Genomic DNA, 5,418 nt, shown 5'->3' with positions numbered 1-5,418 from the left:
AGGGGATGGTCGACAGTGTCAAAGGCAGCAGAGAGGTCAAGGAGGATTAGAATGGAGTAGGAGCCATTGGATTTGGCAAGAAGGAGGTCACGGGTGACTTTAGAGAGAGCAGTCTCGGTAGAGTGGAGGGGATGGAAGCCAGATTGGAGGGGGTCCAGGAGAGAATGGGAGTTAAGGAATTTTAAGCAGCGATAGTAGATGACTCGTTCCAGGATTTTGGAAAGGAAGGGTAGTAGGGAGATAGGGCGATAACTGGAGGGGGAAGTGGGGTCAAGAGCGGGTTTTTTTAGGATGGGGGAGACGTGGGCATGTTTGAAGGCAGAGGGGAAGGAGCCATTGGAGATTGAGTGGTTAAAAATAGAAGTTAAGGAAGGGGGGGGCAGGGACGATGGTTTTAATAAGGTGAGAGGGAATGGGGTCTGAGGCGCAGGTGGAGGGGGTGGTACTTGCGAGGAGGGAATAGATCTCCTCTGAGGATACTGCAGGGAAGGATGGAAAAATAGGGGAGAGGGTTGGTGGGGGGAGGGGAGAGGCGGAGGGGTGACTTTGGGGAGCTCAGACCTGATTGTGTTGATTTTTGTGAGGAAATAGGTGGCCAGATCATTGGGGGTGAGAGATGGGGGAGGGGGAGGAACAGGGGGCCTAAGAAGAGAGTTAAAGGTCCGGAACAATCGGCGGGGGTGACGGGCATGGGTGTCGATGAGGGAGGAGAAGAAGCTTTGCCTGGCGGAGGAGAAGGCAGAGTTAAGGCAGGAAAGGATAAATTTGAAGTGTGTGAGGTCGGCTTGGTGCTTGGACTTTCGCCAGCAGCGCTCAGCAGCTCAAGCATAGGAGCGTAGGAAGCGGACAAAGGAGGTGATCCGGGGCTGTGGGTTAGTGGAGCGAGAGCGGCAGAGGGAAAGGGGGGCGAGAGAGTTGAGATGAGTAGAGAGGGTGGAGTTGAGAGCGGAGACCTGATCATCGAGAGTGGGAAGTGAGGACAGGGCGGCAGGGTGAGGAGAGATGCTTTTGGAAAGACGGATGGGATCAAGAGCGCAGGTCTCTGTGGGGCAGTAGCGAAGATTTGCAGGGGGAGGGAGTGTGAGAGATGAGGCAGGTGAGAAGGTTATGGTCAGAGAGAGGGATTTCAGAGTTGGTGAGGGAGGAGATAGTGCAGAGATGACGAGATCGAGGGTGTGACCGAGTCGGTGAGTGGGCGCGGGATGGTGGAGCAGGAGGTCGGCAGAGTCGAGGAGGGATAGCAGGCGGGCGGCAGAGGAGTCATCGGGTACGTCCATATGGATGTTGAAGTCTCCGAGGATCAGAGTGGGCAGAGAGAAGGAGAGAAGGAAGGTGAGAAAGGGGTCAAGGTGGTTGAAGAAGTCGGAGGTGGGACCGGGAGGGCGGTAGATGACAGCGACAAGTAACTGGAGGGGGTGGTAGAGGCGAATGATATGGGCTTCGAAGGAGGGGAAGGAGAGGGAGGGGGGAGGAGGGATAGTGCGGAAGCGGCAACGGGGTGAGAGGAGGAAGCCGACGCCTCCTCCCTTACCGGTGAGTCTGGGGGAGTGGGAGAAGAGGCCTCCGCTGGAGAGCGCAGTGGCGGATACCGTGTCTTCGGGAGACATTGTGTCCCCCTGCTCAGGCCTGGGGACATTGTGCTCCCCAATCGCCCCCAACTCCACCTGAGGCAGCCATTTTGGGAAGGCCTCACTCCCTCTTCCCCCTTGAGGTGATTCATCTCCCCCACCCCCGCCCCGGGCGACGATGTCCTTGTTCTCACCATGTTACCTTACCTTAGCCGCCGCCTACGGCCGCAACCCACCCCGGACAACCTCAGGGCCCCCCCGCAGCCACAGGGACATTTGGTCATGAGCTCTGGGACTCTCTCGGCCGCTGGCCACTTGACTTTGAGTCTGATCGGGTAGGGTCGGCTCATCCCCCGACCCTGGTCATCGCCTGCTTATTAACACTATTGTATTGTGTCTTACTGTACCATGTTGCTATATTAGCGATTTCGCTTGTTATTGTTTATTGTCGTCAGTGCTGCCACCCACCTCTCTGGCCTCACCAGCCGCCTGACTTTGAGTTTGATCAGGTCGGCCCTTAATCGAGCCTACCCGACCCTGGTCATCGCCCGCTTATTAACACTACTGTATTGTATCATACTGCATCATGTCGCTATATTACCGATTTTGTTTGTTACTGTTTATCGTTGTCAGTGCTGCCACCCACCTCTCTGGCCTCACCATGTCCCTCCTCCCCGCCTCCTCCCTCCCACCCCTTCCTATCCTCCCCTTTCCCTTCCCCTCTCTCGCTCAGCTCTTTCCCACTCTCTCCTCTGTCTCCTCCCCCCTCCCCTCCCCCGCCCTAGAACCCCACTTTACCAGCGCTACCCCTCTTCCCCCTCCCCCTACTCTCCCCCCTACAAACCCCCTCCTCCCCCCCTCCCCCCTTCTCTCTTCCCCACCCACGCCCCATCCCAGTCCTCCTGTCCCACCGCTACCCCTCATCCCCCTCTCCCTGTCCAGGGCTCCGCCACCTCCTTCCCATCCAAACCCTCCCCTCCCCCCGCCCCTCCCCCCCTCCCCCCCTTGCACCCACAGCTACTTTCAAGTGTGGCCTCTGGAACCCCCACTCTATTACAGGGAAGCTACCTTTCATCCATGACCTTTTCCTCTCCCGCTCTCTCCTCCTCCTCGCCCTTTCAGAAACGTGGCTCACTGCCGAAGACACGGTCTCCGCCGCTGCTATAAGTAGTGAGGAGAGAGCTGATACAGTGCCTCAAAGCCCATGATCAGGAGAGGGATGTGGAACCATTGGACATTTTTGAGGAGTGGGCAGAGATCCATAATGCAATGTTTAGTATTAGTCTGTTGTACTCTCCCAAGCACTTAGTACAGTGTTCTGCACATGGTAAGCCCTCAGTAAATGCCAGTGATTGATTAATATAGTACTCTTCACACAGTAAGACTCAACAAATTCCATTGATTAATAAAAATAATAATGATATTTGTTAAGCACTTACTATGTGTCAAGCACTGGTCTAAGCACTGGGGTAGATACAAGGTAATCAGGTTGTCGCATGTGGGGCTTGCAATTTGACAGATGAGGTAACTGAGGCCCAGAGAAGTGAAGTCACTTGCCCAAAGTCACACAGCTGACCAGTGACGGATCCGGGATTAGAACCCACAACCTCTGACTCCCAAGCCCATGCTCTTGCCACTAAACCACGCTGCTTCTCTTGACTGACTGATCAATTTGGTAACTTAGTATGTGTGTGGAAAGAGGTGTCTAGGATAATGCCTAGAATGTGGACTTGAAGGATAGGGATGAACATGCCTTGTCTTATATTGGTAAATCATTTTCGACCCATAGTGACCCCATGGACACATCTCTCCCAGAATGCCCCACCTCCATCTATAATCGTCCTGGAAGTGTATCCATAGAGTTTTCTTGGTAAAAATACATAAATGGTATACCATTGCCTTCTTCCACACAGTAAACTTGCGTCTCTGCCCTCGACTCTCTCTCTCCCATGCCACTGCTGCTCAGCATTGGTGAGTTTTGACTTGAAGCAGATTGCCTTCTACTCGTTAACCACTGCCCAAACTAGGAATAGAATAAGTATGCCTCTGCTTGACTCTCCCTCCTGAAGCCAAGATTGGTAGAGTACTGGAAACTCTCCAAGTGTGATCCTGAGAGGGGACAGGGATGATGGAGGTGTTTTTAATAATAATGGGAAAGTCAGAGGGAGGAAAGGATTTGAGAAGCTGAGAGGTTCAGTTTGGGGCATGCTGAGGTTAGTGTCAGTGTGACATCCCTATAGATATGTCTTTGTAGTAGGAGGAAGTGAACTTTCACTTGAGGTAGACCTGTAGGCAGGGTTCATGTCCTATACAGTGCCCTGCAGATACTAGTCACTCAATAAATGACGATTGATTGATTGATTGGAAGTCATCTATGTTTAGTTGAAGCTGTGGTAGTGGATATCCTCCCCATGGGAGTGGGTTAGGTTGAGAATTTAAGGGGTCCTAGAACTGAGCATCAAGGGATCCCCAGAGTTAAGGAGGAGGAGACTGAGAAGGAGCTGACAGAGAGGTAGGAAAATCAGAAGAGGACAGTGCCAGTGACTCCAAGGTTAGATAGTATTTCCAGAAGGGGGTGGTCCACAGTGTCGAAGGCTGGACATATTCAGATGTACACAGAGAAATGTCCACAACAAAACCAAGGGAACAGATTTCCCCCAAAATTCTGTATTAAACTTCATTTAAATGAGAATACTTCTGCAAGTCAAATTTTTCTCTTAGACTGGAATCCTCTATCTGATCTGCTCTCTTCTAGTTGCAATCTTAATTTGGGAGTTTCTAGTGCACTAACATTTGGGTTTTTTGTTCCTTTTGGGCTTTGCCCCTACCCCTCCAAAACTTTAAAATGGAAATGCACTTTCTATATGTCAAGCACTGTCCTAAGCACTGGGATAGGTACAAGATAATCAAGTTGGACATAGTCACATGGTGCTTACAGTCTAAGTGGGCTCACAGATATTGTTGGTATTTGTTAAGTGCTTACTATGTTCTAAGCACTGGGGTAGGTACAAGGTAATCAGGTTGTCCCACATGGGGCTCACAGTCTTAATCCCCATTTTACAGATGAGGTAACTGAGGCACAGAGAAGTTAAGTGACTTGCCCACAGTCACATAGCTGACAAGCGACGGAGCCAGGATTTGAACCCAGGACCTCTGACTCCCAAGCCCATGCTCTTTCCACTGAGCCACACTGCTTCTCTCTGCTTCAAATCTAAGAAGCAATGTGGCCAAGGGGAAAGAGCAAGTCTGCGAGTCAGAGGACCTGGGTTCTAATCCTAGCTCTGTCACTTCTCTGCTGTGTGATCTTGAGCAGGTCCTTCACTTCTCTGAGCCTAAATTACCTCATCTGTAAAATAAGGATTAAAGCTGTGAACCCCATATAATAATAATAATAATGATAATAATGATGTTGATATTTGCTAAGTGCTTACTATGTGCTGTGTACTGTTCTAAGCACTGGAGTAGATATAGGGTAATCAGGTTGTCCCACGTGAGGCTCAGTCTTAATCCCCATTTGACAGATGAGGTAACTGAGGCACAGAGAAGTTAAGTGACTTGCCCAGAGTTACACAGCTGACAGGTGGTGAAGCCAGGATAAGAACCCATGACCTCTGACTCCTAAACCCGTGCTCTTTCCACTACATGGACTGTGTTAAACCTGATTGTCTTGTATCCCAGTGCTTAGTACAGTGCCTGGCACATAGTAAACCCTTAACAAATACCATTAAATAATAATAATAATAATTATGGTATTTGTTAGGTGCTTACTATGTGCAGAGCACTGTTCTAAGCACTGGGGTAGATACAGGGTAATCAGATTGTCCCACGTGGGGCTCACATTTTTTAATCC

The 5,418-nt window shown here is 50.8% G+C and overlaps 1 non-coding gene across 1 annotated transcript; it reads right to left on the bottom strand.

Moving 5' to 3' along the window:
* Positions 1 to 3,549: 3,549 nt before the first annotated feature.
* LOC114810959 lies at positions 3,550 to 3,687 on the bottom strand. Its single transcript, XR_003758648.1, has one exon. It is a non-coding gene; the product is annotated as a small nucleolar RNA SNORA7 (small nucleolar RNA).
* Positions 3,688 to 5,418: the final 1,731 nt, after the last annotated feature.

Source organism: Ornithorhynchus anatinus, chromosome 3 (assembly GCF_004115215.2).
Source record: "Ornithorhynchus anatinus isolate Pmale09 chromosome 3, mOrnAna1.pri.v4, whole genome shotgun sequence".
In the NCBI taxonomy this organism is placed as follows: domain Eukaryota; kingdom Metazoa; phylum Chordata; class Mammalia; order Monotremata; family Ornithorhynchidae; genus Ornithorhynchus; species Ornithorhynchus anatinus.
The sequence above is the reverse complement of the archived record's forward strand: the minus strand, read 5'-3'. Positions and strand labels throughout refer to the sequence as shown.